Consider the following 16271-nt stretch of genomic DNA (forward strand, 5'->3'; position numbering starts at 1 on the left):
TCTTTTCCTTTTCACTAGTGAGGGCTCTCCACCTTAACTAGAACTCAGAGAAGAAAGAACAGACCATTAAACTGGGGACTGGCATCCCAATACGCAAATCATTTTTCTTTCTTATGCTTCAGTTTTTGTCATGTGTAATATTTGAATCTTCACACATCCTGTAAAATGATTTGGTCTACATAAATGATTTGTTCTTAGAAGCCAATAAAGTTTGCTTAAAACTGGGTTAATTATAACAAAAGCTCATATAGCATGAATAATGTTCTGAGTGCTATTCTAAGAACATTGTATAGTCTTGAGATGAGCTGACTAAGAGATAATCAAGGTCTGTGCATCCTGGGACAAAGGTACAAGTGACCTGGCTCTTTTGACCCTGAGCAGTCATTTCAGCAGACCATAAACTGCCTCCCTTTTTTCTGAATGGCTCTTAGGAAGAAAGGCCAGCATACCCACTACCCCAGAGGCAAGGGTTGCTCTTGTCTATCTCTCCTTCCTTATCTTACATCCTGTCTTCTGTCCTCTGCAGTAAGGCGTCTGTCCCTACCACTTCACTGAAATGGTTTCTGTCAAGGTCATTAACATCTCCATGTTACCAAATCCAATTGTTATAGGTACTTCTTTGGTTTTATCCTTCTCTTCTTCCCAAAGGCTTTTGAAATGGTGGATCACCACATCTCCATTGAGACCCTTTTCTCCCGTGACACATAATTGGTTTCCTTTCAATCTTTTCTAGCCACCCCTTTCAGTTTCCTTTGCTAGCTTCTCCTTCAAGACCACCTTCTAAATATTAAGGTGATCTATCTCCCTGGCCTCTGCCCTGGGCCCCCTTCTCTAACTGTACACTCTTCTAGGCAACCTCACATACTATTTACAGATATAACACCATGTATTTACCAGTGGCTGCCAAACCTAGATCTCCAGCTCTGTCCTCACCCCGGAACTGCAGAAACACACACCTCTACCTGCCTACTTGAAATTTTTACAGATGTACAATAAGCATTTCAAACAAACACTTCCAGAACACAAGTCTTGCTTCCATATCCCCTCCACCTTGGCTGATGCTGTCTCTCTGCCAGGAACATCACCATTCATTCACCCATGCCCGCCCCAACATTCCCCCATGCCCATTCCTCTTTCCTTCCTCAGCGAGTAAATAGTTCTTTCAAAACCAATTTATATGTAACTGCCTCCAGGAAAGCTTCACTGATAATTTTTCCCATTCTCTACCCACCTTATGCTGAGTTAGGTGCCCTTCCTAAATATTCTCATAAAATCAAGTGCACTTCTCTGTTGCTAGATAATGTTTAAATTACCTAAATATGTGTGTGTTATTAGACTGAGTTCTTTGAAGGTAGGAAGTATGTCTTATTCAACCCCATATCATCAGCCACATAATTTGTTGAATTAATGAATGAATAAACAAATCTCTCTGGCTTGGGAAGAAAACCAGTGAAGGTTGGCTCCTTAAAGCTTGCCATATTATAAATGTTTTTACTCACCCTTCTTATTCCTGAAAGGAGGCATTTCACAATTTATTTTGGTCATTCTGATCTACATTGTCAGGCCGTAGTAGGTTAAATATGTAAGTTGCTTATAGATAGATTCATCTCAACTACTTCTAACTGGGCCTTTGTCCCTAAATACATATTATCCAAGGGAATCCCACAGGGCACCATTCTCTCATTCACATGATCCACCTGCTATCATGAAAATATTTTTTCATGTGAGCTGCTTGCTAGAACTTCAACACCTGACCGCATGTAAGATGCACAAAGCAATAGCTGCCTGCAGAACTGAGTTCAGCTTAGGCACACAAGAGGGAAACTCACTGTGGGTTTTCCTGGTGAAGCCCTGAAGAGTCTAGAAGTCCTGGAGGTGTTCTACTTCCGATCTAAGCTGAGAGGCACCAATGACACCCACAATCCTTCCAGCACAGTGGGGCTAATGGGACTAACCTGTGGGTTTTTGCAGGCCAGCTCTTAAAAGTCAATGTCGAGAGAAAAATCACTTGAAAGTTGTTTTTTTTCCTTGAAGTTAAGATAAAGACAAATCTTCCTCTACAGTACACTGAATGAGAAGTGACACTGTTTAGATGCTTCTTTTCCCTAGGCAGTTAGTACTGAGGAGGGGGCCGTACAGAAAAGTCCCTGATTGGAAAATGATACAATTTAAAGTATTATCAAACCAGCCCTACCAGTGTGGCTCAGTGGTTGAGCATCGTCCCATGCACCAAGAAGTCGCCGGTTTGCTTCTCAGTCAGTGCACATGCCCAGGTTGTGGGCTCAATCCCTAGTGGGGGGCATGCAGGAGGCAGCCAATTGATGTTCTCTCTCACTGTTGCTTCTGCCTCTCCCTCTCACTTCCTCTCTAAAATCAATAAAGAAAAAAATTAAATAAATAAAATATTAGCAAACCACAGCCAGGCTTTCTGACATGGAGCAGGTTCAAGTGCTTTACAGGGAGGAAATTATAAGAATATTTTTATGTACTTTCTGTATATCTACAAATTTGGCCTGAAAGGCAGTTTCCCAAAATTCTGCAAAATCTAGACTACAATGATAATCCATACCACAATGTTCAAGATGTACAACTCACTATCAGATCACCAAAAATCTTACACTAGTAGGTGTTTGAGAAAAACGATAGTGGAATGCGTCACTGTGCCCATGGAGAGAGGCTGAGGCGTCTGGCTGTACCCCAAGGCACCAGTGAGCCTGGACTGCAAGGATGTCAGCTTCGTTAGTCCAGGCCACTGTTGGGGTTGTGAGCAACAGGAAGCTGCAGCCCACCCCACCACCTTCACACTGACACCTTAAGTAGTAAACAAGATAAAATAACTTCTTAGCCCTGCCAGTGTGGTTCAGTGGATTGAGCATGTCCCATGAACTGAGAGGCCCTGGTTTGATTCCTGGTCAGGGTACATGCCCTGGTTGTGGATTTGATCCCCAGTAGGGAGCATGCAGGAGGCAGCCGATCCATGTTTCTCTTTCACTTAGATCTTTCTATTTCTTTCTTCCTCTCTTTCTAAAAAATCAATAACAATATATTTAACAAAAAAAAAAGCACAACTTCTTAAAGATAAGTCTGAACATGTATTGTGAAAGTTGGTGTCTGATCCAGGGTTTGTAATGGCTTTTTTATACAAAGACAAAAGGAGATTCTGATGAAGTTGTTCAAGATGGAGTCAGAGTGTTCACTGAAAATAAAGCATAGTTAACACTTTAGGAACAGAAATGGACTATGTTATCCAGTGAGTTTGTGTTCAATAACCCAAACATCAAAGGAACATGTGGCTGTGGAGAAAGCTTTAATATTTGATTCCTCAGGACTGCTCTGGCTGGGAACTCCAGGAAAACAGTGGGAACCCTGGCTTACTGAAGAAATCATGTGACTGACACTTGCTTAAGGTTGATGACTGCCTTATGAGGAAAATAAACTGATGCATTTTGAAAATGAAGCCAGTGTGTTAGATTTCAGAAGTGATATTTGTATTCTTTTTAGAGGACAGAATGTGTGAAGCCATTACTCTCTTTGGGTCATTTTTCTGATCTGTAAAGAAAAAAAATTGTACCCTGCACTTAATTCTCTTGCATCCATTCTGTTAAAAACAGTTTTATGGAAGGTGTCTACTTGAGAGGATTTTGGGAAACACACACTTAATAGGTGCGCACTCTAGATCTCTGTTGGGTGGTTTGAATGTGCATCTCTAGGCCAGATTGACGTTCTTAAAATTCAGAGTCAGAAAGTCCTGACTGCTGGGTTGACATGGTGGTGCATTGTTTTTCTACCCAAACTTTGCATGGCCTTTCTACATTTTTATCCAAAATTTCATTGTCAGATGCCTTATTTGCTCACCTTTTAGCAGCAGCAGCCATTAGATGAAGGTATCAAAGATTTCCTTGAACTGTAGTGCAGAATGTTTTTTTTTTTTTGTTTTTGCTTTTGTTTTTTTGCCTCACCGGAGGACATTTTTCCATTTTTTGTTCAGATAGAGTGGGAGGGAGAAAGAGAGAAAAACATCAACGTGAAATGGACACATTGAGTGGCTGCCACCCACATGACCCAACCAGGGCCAGGGACAAACTGCAACTGAGGTACATGCCCTTAGCGGAACTGAAGCCGGGTCTCTCTGGACCACAGACCGACGCTCTAACTACTGAGCCAAACCGGCCAGGGCTTGAATGGTTTTGAGTGATGGAATCAAAAGCTAAGAAATACTTCACCCACCATTTTTCATCCATTTCTTTTGCCACTCTAAACATCTGCTCAAGGTGGGATCTCAAGCTGACTTAGATCTTTTTATTTGAAAGGTCTTTTACAAGCCATCTAGCCCACCCCCTCAATTCTATACCTGAGGAAGCAAACCCCCGGGGAAGGAGAAGGGCTTGTGTCCACCTGCACACTGCAGAGCCAGGACTACTCATATCTCCCCTTCCATGTAGGCGACACACCAGCCCAGTGCTCTGAGGCAGGCAGCAAAGGTAGATGCGTGGTCTGGCTTTTCTAGCTAATTGACACTTTGATAAGATTTCTGTGTAATTTGATGGAGATCATATTTTAGTTTTCGGTGAGAAGAATCTTATTTTTAAACCCCTTTTTATGTGAATGACCATGTTGCTTCTTTTGAAATATGAAGCAGTGGTTTATACCAGCAGGGAAGATGTTGTAGCAATGCAGAAACACCCTTGTGAAATGTAGTAGTGATGTGAAGCAGAACACAGGGGTCTTCTAAAATGCCCAGTATGCACACAATTTCTGGATCCTAAGTCCAGTCACTAAAAATTTTAAGTCTAATATTTTAACCTAACATTTTTATCACCAATTTTTCTTTTTAACAGTATTCCTTTTGTAATTTAATTATTGATTTTCCTGGATTTGACATACTATGTGTTTTATGAGATGCCATATGCTTTTTTTGAAAGCCAAGCCTTATGAATCAAAGTAGCTAAGTTCTTTTTATAATATTTATTACTTTTTGTATTACAAATGTGTCTCCTTTTTCCCTCTGACACTCTCTTCCCACTCCTACCCCCCTTCACTATACTGTTGTCTGTATCTGTTGGTTATGCATATATGCATATAAGTTCTTTGGTTTATCTCTTCCTGCCCTCCCACCCCATTTTCCTCTGAGGTTTGTCAGTCTGTTTCCAAAGTAGCTGAGTTCCTCATGTTTGTCATATTTACTACAGGACTTGTCACAAGATACACCAAAACCTAAAGCAGTAGCTTTATGCCCATGAGTGTGTATTGATAGAATTGTCAACCCACTTATAATTTGTGCAATACTGAATGTGTGTAGTGATTGAGGTGCCAATAAAAAAAAAAAAAAGTTGCCTCTTCCTGATCATGAAAAAAAAATAAAAGAAAAACGACAATGATCCACCAGGTGGATTATTGTGTAGTTAAACTTTTGTAAAATTAGAGGAAATTGCTTGTGCTTTAGGAGCAGGATACAAAAATGCAGATACAATGTGATCACAAGCATGTACAACAAACAAACAAAATGTGTGGAGCTGAAAAAGAGAGGAAGGAAATGTAACAAGGTGTTCCCAGAAATGTCTCTGGCAGTGACAAAATGGGTAATTTTTTCTCCTTTGATGTTTGTGTTTCTCCAAATATTCTATAATCAACGTATACTAAGGGAAAAAATAAACTTAATTTTTAAGTTAATTATAGTGCTGGTATTAGAGCATGATGATAAAATCTATGTTATAGATTTTCCACATTAATGTAAAAGTTGTAGTCCATTATAACTATATACATAGATGTGATTTAATCCCTGGTTTGACCATAAAACAGGGAAACATTCTGTTGGTCATTAACAGTGTGCATATTTAAAGATGAAGGAGAGATTAGTAAATTCATGCCAAAACCTTCTGTTTATAAATTGCAACCAAAAATCTTGTTTATGCTTTCATGGGAGGTAGAGTCTATAAATATGTAACCTGGATTTCTCTTTGGTATAAAATGTAAACTTTATGTAATTAAACATTATCTCTGAAATCTGTTTTCAGTGTTCTTATTAAGTGATCATAAATGACCTGTATTGTAGACAAACTGTTATCCAAATAGCCTATTTACTTGAGGTATGAGACTACTTCCCTAATGTAGATTTTTTAGCTGGCATTTGAGTTTAGCTATGGTACTAGTATGTGTCTCATGCCTAAACAAAGAAAAGAATAGGCTCAAGGTTGGAAGGAACGTTGGGCACAAACTAGCCTGGTTCTTGCAATGAATACTTAAATTCCCTATTCAATATGCCTTTTGGTGTTCATACAGCTATTGCTCTAAAACTTCCATTCTATATTGAAGTATTAACATAAATGAAGAAGAATCTAAACCCATATTTCTCCATATTCTCTTCACAAATTAAAACATTTCACTGCTATTTCTTTCTCCTTTTATCTTTCCCTAAAGATGCTCTGCCATGGTGTGCGGGAGCCAGCTCATATGGCTCTCAAGAGCCAGATGTTAAATTTTTAGAAATTTTGTGAGCTGGTTGTTGAAAAACAACCATTATTAAAAATTAAATTTTAGCCCTGGCTGGTTTGGTTCAGCGGTTAGAGCGTCGGCCTGCGGTCCTGAGAGACCCGGGTTCGGTTCCCGCTAGGGGTGTGTACCTCAGTTGCAGTTTGTCTCCGGCCCTGGTCGGTTGTGTGGGTGGCAGCCACTCGATGTGTTCCTTTCACATCGATGTTTCTCTCTCTCTCTCTCTCTGTTCCTCTCTCTTCCTCCCACTCTACCTGAACAAAAAAATGGAAAAATGTCCTCGGGTGAGGATAAAAAAAAAAAAATTAAATTTAAAAAACTTATAATGAAATTGTTTATATTCTGAACAAAGGTAATAAACACTCAAATTTCATCACTTCCTCATTATTTTCACTACACTTTAATATTTTTCTATGCTCTTGAGTTTCTTTACATGTACTGTAACTCAGTCAGGGTGGGAATATTTATACCTCAGAAATCAGCAAATGTGTCAAATCAGCCCCTTGCAAGGAAGCTGGCTATTAAACATTTGCCAGCACATCATCGCTGTTTATGAATTCATGGACTTCACACATTAAGCGAATCTCTGCCCTACCGTCAATACTCTGCGTTCCTTCCTAATCAGCTTATTTTTACCCTAAAGCATGTCTTCCCATTGACATGGTCCAGTTATGATGACCCTCATCTCCATGATGAATCTGAACTTTTTATTTTAAATTTTCAATTTCAGAATGTTTACTAAAATATGCCTGTACCTAGGATGTAAACCATTTTTGTTTTTTTTTCTGTTGAGATGGCAAAATTGTGATGTTAGAATGAATAAAGATTGACCAACCAACATCAAAATAAATCTATGCTTACAAATAAAGGTTGTTTTTGAGTTGCAATAAGGATCGACTGGACATGTTCAAAGCTGTTGCTCATTCATTTCTAACCACACTGCCAGTTGTATAGCTCCCACAGTTACCCCACCGAAAGTCAGTCCACAACTCTGCCCCAATGTTTGATAATGCATTTTAGGATTTAATCATTTGTTTGTGTGCTTTAACCTTATTTTGGACATCTATTATTGGGTTTATTGTATCTTGCCATTATCTACTCCCTACTCTAGCTCAGGGCATTCTGTAGCAAATCATGAGAAACTCTTTGGTGCTAATGTTTCTTCTAAGCCTCCTGGCTGGAGATTCTGCACTGTCCCTGATTATCCCACTGGACTCATTGACAATACTGATGAAACAATACTTCCATGAGCTGTTACTGACACACATTTCTTTCCTTACACACATTTTTTAGCCATGGAACTCTCAACCCCGAACACTAGATCCTTTGATGTGCTTCCACCAGTCCTTCTATTAATCAATTTTTGGGGTCTGATACATTAAAGAATCTAGGGGGTTTGGCCAGTGTGGCTCAGTGGTTGAGCAACAATCCATGCACCAAGAGGTATACAGTTCGATTCCTGGTCAGAACACATGCCCTGTGTGGGCCCGATCCCCAGTGGGGGACATGCAGGAGGCAGCCAATCGATGTTCTCTCTCATTGATGTTTCTATCTCTCTCTCCCTCTCCCTTCCTTTCTCTAAAAAATAAGAAAAAGAAAGAAAGAAAGAAAGAAAGAAAGAAAGAAAGAAAGAAAGAAAGAAAGAAAGAAAGAAAGAGAACCTAGGGGTCCCATGAATATTATTTACTGAATCCTATTCTATTATGTCCAAGTCCAAAACATGCTGCTTCTAAGCCCTCAGAGCAAGAAACAATTTGTCACTTAACCATAGAGAAAAATAGCTTTTGATATTAATACACACTTCTCAGTGTTTTATCTCGACAATAGCACTTCTGAATTCAAATCCTGGTCCAAAATTTAGCCTGCCTGAAGCACTGAAAGCCCCTGAAGCATATGGGGGAAGGGTGCCAATGCAGGTCTTCCTTTGCTCATCCTTCAGATTTTTGAGTGAGTCAAAGCCCTGTCCACTTCAATTTTTACCGTGATTCAGGTTTCGAATCTCAAATTCCAAAATACTATTATTCATGAGAACAAAATCAACAATAATATTTTGCATATAGACAGTATACTAGCTTTGTTTGTCATGTGTATTATCTCAAAGATATTAATAAAATAAATGAAAACACTGGAGTTCTAAGAGATTAAGGCATTTGTTAAAACACTGGTCGATTTTTGAGGTCATCCAGCAAATCAGATAATGCTCTTTTCGTTATCTCACCAAGCTGATTATTTCTCTACTGTTTATCTTTGTACTGTAATATGATCCAGAGCACTTACAGAAGATACGTTCTTTAACACATACCTTTAAAAACCAATCAGCCCTGGCCGGTTTGGCTCAGCGGTTAGAGCGTCGGCCTGCGGTCCTGAGAGACCCGGGTTTGGTTCCCGCTAAGGGCACGTACCTCGGTTGCAGTTTGTCCCCGGCCCTGGTCGGTTGTGCGGGTGGCAACCACTCGATGTGTCCCTTCACATCGATGTTTCTCTCTCTCTGTTCCTCTCTCTCCCTCCCACTCTACCTGAACAAAAAATGGGAAAATGTCCTCGGATGAGGATTAAAAAAAAAACAAACAATCAAACTATAACTGGTCAAGCAAAATGTCCTTGGGGCGGGAGGCGGGGTAGTGGGTAAAACATGTAAACTCTCCTCTGAGGCCTCAAAATATGGTCTGGTATGACTGTACCCTCATCTTTAGAACAGACCCCCCCCCCCAAGGTTATGAATGCTTCCACAAACACTTGAAGATGGCTTTAGAGAAAATTGAAAGCTCAATGAACCAAATACAGCTTATGCTTAATAGATCTGAAAAAACTTATTTGACATGGTATGTTGGTAGTATTACAATAAAAACTTAAAATTTAATAACTTCTTAATTTGGAAGGCAAAAAAGCTACAAAAGTTGAACTTCAACATTGCTTTCAGCAAGGGAAATTAGATGAGACATCACTCTGCAAATCCTATTTGAAGCACCCACCTCCACAATCTAACCTCCTCCACCCCAGCAAAGTTCACAATCCCTACCAAGTTGCAGAACAAAAAATATGTGATTCTTTTGAAGGTAACATAAAAATGCTATTGTGTTCCACTTATGTTCCCCATGGTCTCTGTCAGAGTTCTTTACAACTTAAGGATTTACGTCCAGCATAGGAACCCACCTCTACAATTTAACCTCTTTTTTGTTGTTGTTGGTAATCCTCATTAAAGGATATTTTTCCATTGATTTTTAGAGAGAGTGGAGGGGATGAAGGGAGAGAAAGAGAAACATTGATGAGAGAGAGACACATCAATTGGTTGCGCACAGCCCCGACTTGGGGCAGGGATTGAACCTGCAACTCATATGTGTCCTTGACTGGGAATCCAACCCACAACCTTTCAGATTTCGGGTTGACGCTCTAACCTCTGAGTCGAACCAGCCAGGGCCACAATTTAACCTCTTTATATTTATATTTTTATCCTCACCTCAGGACAATTTTGCATTTATCTTTTTGCATTTATCTTTAGATAGAGCTGGAGAGGGAAAGGGAGGAAGAAAGAGAGAGAAACATCAACGTGAGAGAGACACATCAAGTGGTTGACACCCACATTACCCCAACCAGGGCTGGGGACAAACTACAACTGAGGTATATACCCTTAGCGGGAACCAACCCAGGACTCTCTGGTCCATGGGCTGACACTCTAACCGCTGAGCCAAACCTGCCAGGGCCAATTTAACCTCTTTAATCACCATGGGCTTCATGACCCCAAGCAACTCATCCAGGAGAAAATGCTGCTTTGTGCCTGGAAAGGGAGGCTAATAAATATCAAGACAACATCATAAGGTAGTAAAAGCTCCACTAAAGTTGGGCAACTGCTGCTGCAAAAGTCCTGACACAGACAAGAATAAATGGGCTTAAGTTTCTTTCATATAGCAAAAGTCTGCAGTAACAGGAAACTAACTGAAGAGTATCCACAGTTGGAAAGCTACTAAATTAAGATAATTGAACTGACCAGCTACTGTGTTAGGAAATCTGAGGATGAGACAGCAAGAGTTGGGTGAATGCTGAAGTATTGATAACTGAAGTCTATAGATTTTATAGGGATTGTGTAACCTTGACTGAGTTCTGCTCCTGATTGATCCCAATCTTGATTAGAAAGGAGTCCCAAAAGCCAATCTCGAGGTTTTTTTGTTTTTGTTTTTGTTTTATCCTCACCCGAGGACATTTTTCCATTTTTTGTTCAGATAGAGCGGGAGGGAGAGAGAGGAAGAGAGAGAGAGAAACATCGATGTGAAGGGACACATCGAGTGGCTGCCACCCGCACGACCAACCAGGGCCGAGGACAAACTGCAACCGAGGTACGTGCCCTTAGCAGGAACTGAACCCGGGTCTCTCTGTACCGCAGGCCGACGCTCCAACCACTGAGCCAAACCGACCAGGGCTTGTTTTTGTTTTTAATGCTGTGGTAGCTCTAGCCAAATATTATGGACTGAATGTTTGTGTCCCCCCAAATTCATATCCAATCTCGAGTTTTTAATCGAACTCACTGATTATCAATACAGAGAGATAATAAAGTAGCTTTCCAAGTATCTCTGAGTCTGGTAACCTGTCGGTGCAGGAGAGATATATGATTAGCCCATTTAGAGACAGTGTTTCTCCCCTGTAAGGAAATGGCACTCTGTTCTTCTTGGTGGGTCCTAAAAGAATAAAATTTTAACACAGGAAGATAAGAGTATCACCTACAGAAAACTGACCAAAGGTGCCAATGTCGCTGACCAATATTTACTGGATATTTAATTCCAGCCCTGACCAAACAGGACCTAATCTGGAAAGAGAGCAGATCTATCTTTTTTTTTTTTTTTTTATCCTCACCCGAGGATATTTTTCCATCTTTTGTACAGATAGAGTGGGAGGGAGAGAGAGAGAGAGAAACATCGACGTGAAGGGACACACCGAGCGGCTGCCACCCACACGACCAACCAGGGCCGGGGACAAACTGCAACCGAAGTACGTGCCCTTAGCGGGAACCGAACCCGGGTCTCTCGGGACCGCGGGCCGACGCTCTAACCGCTGAGCCAAACTGGCCAGGGCAGATCTATCTTTTTTGTTTGTTTGTTTGTTAATCCTCACCCAAGGATATTTTTCCATTGATTCTCAGATAGAGTGGAAGGGAGGGAGGGAGGAGGAGAAAGAGGGAAACATAGATGTAAGAGAGACACATCAATTGGTTGCCTTCCGCACAACCGTGACTGGGGCTAAGGGTCAAACCTTCAACCCAGTTATGTACCCTTAACCAGGAATCAAACCTGAGACCCTTCAGTCCATAGGCTGAAGCTCTAATCGCTGAGCCAAATCGGCCAGGGCCAGATCTGTCTTTTAACAAGAAAAACAGTTGCAGAAATCCAAGTGTAGCATTTGAGTTCCTTCTCAAAAAGGAAACCTAATGAAGGAAGGAGAAATAGTGCTCACCTGGGAAGCCACATTTTGTCTCTGGGAAAAAAAGAAGTTAACTCAGAGAGGCTCAGTGCAGGTGTCATGCACAGAAACTCCACAACAAAGGAAGTGGACAGCAAAATATAGGATGCACATCTGAGACCTTACTACCACTGCAGGTGTGTTTGTGAAACTGTTCTCCCAAGAGTCCCTGTGTTATCCTACAGGAATGCTGGGATCCAGATGACAGACCAGAAAAAGAGAATTAGCAGGAGTTAGAACCAGGCAACTTTTCTTTTGATTGACAATTTGGCATTCTTAACTAGAAGGGCTGGCAGAAGGTCACTGAAAAGCTTACAAAAGCCACTGTCCACACAGAAATATTATTGATGGTAGAATTATCAAAAAGGTGACACAAATAGATGGCAAATGGGTTTTAAAGAGAAGTAAGTCCATGTTTGCCTAATGTCTCCTTTTACTCTCGGACATGCCTAAGTATAGATGATAAAGTGTATGGTCACCTTATTAATGAATTATGTTAGCTTCTTCTGCTCACCTGGTTTCTCTTGGCAATGGGATTCCCCATCAACTTGGCATTGTGAGGATGAGAGAACACTCACTTCAGGAGACCCAAGCCCACACTTGACCTTACCACTACCAGCTGAAACCTCAGGCTGGGACATCACAAGCCTGGGTTGCTTTCTCATCTATAAAATGAAAGAAATAACACTTGCATAATCTCAATAGCCTTTTTTATCTCTAAAATTATGACTGTATAGAAAAAAAAAACTTTTTGTGTGTGTGGGGGCCTATTTAATCCCACCTACTCAGCCTTCACCTTACCCTTCATTTCCTACAATAAAAGGAACATCACTCCTTAGATGTTTCTGCCTCATCTCTGGACTTCTTCACATATGTAGATTTAATCAGTTTTAAAAAACATTTTTGGCTGCCACCTCCTCTTTGTCTTCTGCCCTTTCAGTAAAGCATAGTCGGGAGATTGGATGGAGTTTAATAATCCAGAGCAGCTTTTATTTTTACTTCTGCTCTTTTTCTCCCCATCAGAACTTTTGATTAAAATGCAGCCTTTCTTATGTGACAGTTTAACAATACATTTCTTAGTGACATACTAAATGATGGGAGGTACAAGCCACTTATTAAGTTAAAGAGGAAAATGTTATATTCCACATAGAAAAGACATAGAAAATACAGTGTTTGAAAGAGGCTGGAATGTCCAGATTACCTGGATTATTCTCTTAATTATAGAGAGCCAGCAGAGAACTGTTTCTCAAACTTGATTAACGATTCACATCATCTGTGAGCTTTAAATGCCACTGATGCCTTGCTCATACCCTCCAGAAATTCTGATTTAATTGATCTGGGGTATGGCTTGGGCAAACACTGAAATTTTTAAAAGCTTTACATATGATTCTAACATATGGCCAAAGCTGAGAACCACTGTAAGAAAACAAGTTAAAAATATAATTAGATTCCCAAGGTTTGTTTTAGGAAGGTGTGGCCCTAGAACTTGGCATTTGAAATGGTCACCGTGAAGATGAGCCTCAAAGAATTTTGGAAAGAATATTTAGTCCAGAATTTTCTTTTTCTAATTCTCCCATGTCCATAGCAGGGGAACCTCACTTGAAATCAATAAACCCCATGACACTGAATGCAAACTATTCTACGTGTGTGTAAATATGGACTATTCCAAGCAGAGGGTCCATAGTTTTCATCAGATTTTTAAAGGAGTCCATGACCCAAAATATTAAGAACCACTGATTTGTTGGAAAGAAAAAGATCATATGAGATGATTTATTGGGGATAGCAAATATTCTTATGTTGGTAGAATACTGGCCCTTTAAGGTCAGTTCCTGGGAATCAGTGCCCCTGGTTAATGGAGTATTGTATTTTTTATTAGGCCCTAGCCCTGATGAAATGGGATTGATACCACCTGTTCTGTCCAGCAGGCGTGTCATATGAAGCATCTGCATGGCCTTTTTGCCCTTAGGACCAAGTGAACTAGGTGCTTTCAGAAGTGAATGACAATAGCAACAGACTTAGCAAATGTTTTCTTTGAACTTACTAGCAGCTCCAAACACTGATCTAAGTAGGCCCTTGACATATATTAACTCATTTGTGCATCACAACAACCCTCGGAGGTAGGTACTATCATTTTCATTTCACGCACAAGAAAATGGAAGCACAGAGTATGTAACTCAACAAAGTCTCACAGCTAATAAGTGACAGAACTGAGATTCAAATCCAGGCAGTCTGAGTCCAGTGTTCATCCTTCCCTACGTGTTACAGAAATGAGAGGACTGACTAGACAACAGTAATAAATGTTTGGAAATACTGCTGCAAAGTAAATGCTTCTTTTTATCCTCCTTATTGTTATTACTGGGCTAGAAATTTAGGGTGACAATAATACAACTGGATGTATTCAGGTGACAATACTAGAGTTCTGAAAACTGAAGTATGATTCAATGAAATGTGTTCTATTTCTAGTTATTTACCAAGAGTTTCCACTCACTTAAAAGTTGCCACTGAGCCCAGCCGGTGTGGCTCAGTGGTTGAGCATCAACCCATGCACCAAGAGATCACTGGTTCGATTCCCAGTCAGGGTGCATGCCCAGGTTGTGGTTCCAATCCCCAGTGAGGGGCATGCAGGAGGCAGCCAATCGATATTCTCTGTCATTGATGTTTCTATCTCTCTCTCACTCTCCCTTTCTCTGTATTTAAAATCAATAAAGAAAAAAAAGTTTTTTTAAAGTTGCCACTGAGAATGTAAACTCTTTCCTAAGTGCTCATGGGAGACAAGTTTTTGAAGAAAAAAGAATGATTACTCCAAACCTTGAAGATGGCAAGCAGGCTGCTTTGGTTTTACATTGAAGAATCATCCCCAGTCTTTTTTGTCATTGGATTAAATCCCTCTGCAGAAATTCTAAACATGCAGTCATGAAATATGTGCCATTTTATACCACCCCCATCAGCTTACACTCCATGAAGGATTCCATGCTAAGTACAAATCCTATTGCTTACCATAGGAGCCACCTCCTCTAGTCATGTTTAGAGTTGTGCTTTGCAGCTTTGGATCTCAGAGGAGGAAGAATTTGGATGTCCTTCATGGTGAGCTTCTGGTCCTTCCAAAGAAATCTATTCTATGGCCAAATCCAAAATGTCTATGACTTCCATCGTAAAAATTGATAGAAAGTACTATGGTATTTGTGCATGTTTGGTCAACCAAAGCTTTGTAATTTGGAATATCACTGTTAAATTCTGAACTTTCTTCTGTAACTCAATGGCATGTACTTGCTTTGCCAGTGACTCACCAGGAGACCACTCTCCAGAAACTCTTTAGGCAGCAGTGTTGAAGGATATATGCTCCTCTGTCACCAAACAAAACATCTTAGAGAACCATGAAACCGTGTTACTGATTTTTTTAAATAATTAATTTTTTTTATTACAAATCTCCCTCCTTTTTCCCCTTTGACAGCCCCCTCCCAGCTTCCTCCCACCCCACCTTCACTTTATTTTTGTTGTCTGTATCCATCGGTTATGCCTATATGCATATAAGTTCTTTGGTTTAACTCTTCCTGCCCCCACCCCATTTCCCTCTTAGGTTTGCCAGTCTGTTCCCTACTTCCATGTTTCTGGATCTATTTTGTTCATTATATTACTGTTCTTGTCTGCCTGTGTTGGCACCAGAAGTTACATAATGACATAAGTAAAGCCTGGGAGAATGGAAAGGCAGACATCTGACACCCTCATCACAGAGGAGTTGAATGTTTCTGTGTTAGAGGCATGATAGAACTGTCAAAAGTTGACTTGAACCCTGGTTGGGGGCTCAGTTTGTTGGAGTGTCATCCTGTATACAAAAAAGTTTGTGGGTTCGATCCTTGGTCAGGTTGCATATAGGAAGCAAGTAGTTGATGTTTCTCCCTCTCCCTCTCCCTCTCCCTCTCCCTCTCCCTCTCCCTCTCCCTCTCCAAAAATCAATAAACATATCCTCAGATGAGGATTTTGAAAAACTTGACTTGAATGGCCTTTATGTTGTGCAATGGCAGTTTTTGTTGTTGTTGTTGTTCAGTAACAATGTAAAAACAACAACATGTTTTCATCAAAATAGAAAAGAATAACTATAAACACTCTGATGTGATTCAATGGGTAATCGCAGCACCTTCATTGTCCCATCCCACTTGACTATCACTACTGTGTTATTTGTGTACCTGCTCACAGGCTTTGCATTTTTTTATGCACATGTTTCTGATTCCCCTTGACTTCCCTCCTAAGAGACGCTGAATCTCTAGAACAGTGGTTCTCAACCTTCCTAATGTCATGACCCTTTAATACAGTTCCTCATGTTGTGGTGACCCCCA

General features: G+C 40.5%; 1 pseudogene; it reads left to right on the forward strand.

Moving 5' to 3' along the window:
• The first annotated feature begins 2727 nt into the window (after positions 1-2727).
• LOC118643798 lies at positions 2728-3318 on the forward strand (annotated as a pseudogene).
• The last annotated feature ends 12953 nt before the right edge of the window (positions 3319-16271 follow it).

Source organism: Molossus molossus, unplaced genomic scaffold (assembly GCF_014108415.1).
Source record: "Molossus molossus isolate mMolMol1 unplaced genomic scaffold, mMolMol1.p scaffold_m16_p_4, whole genome shotgun sequence".
NCBI classification, from domain to species: domain Eukaryota; kingdom Metazoa; phylum Chordata; class Mammalia; order Chiroptera; family Molossidae; genus Molossus; species Molossus molossus.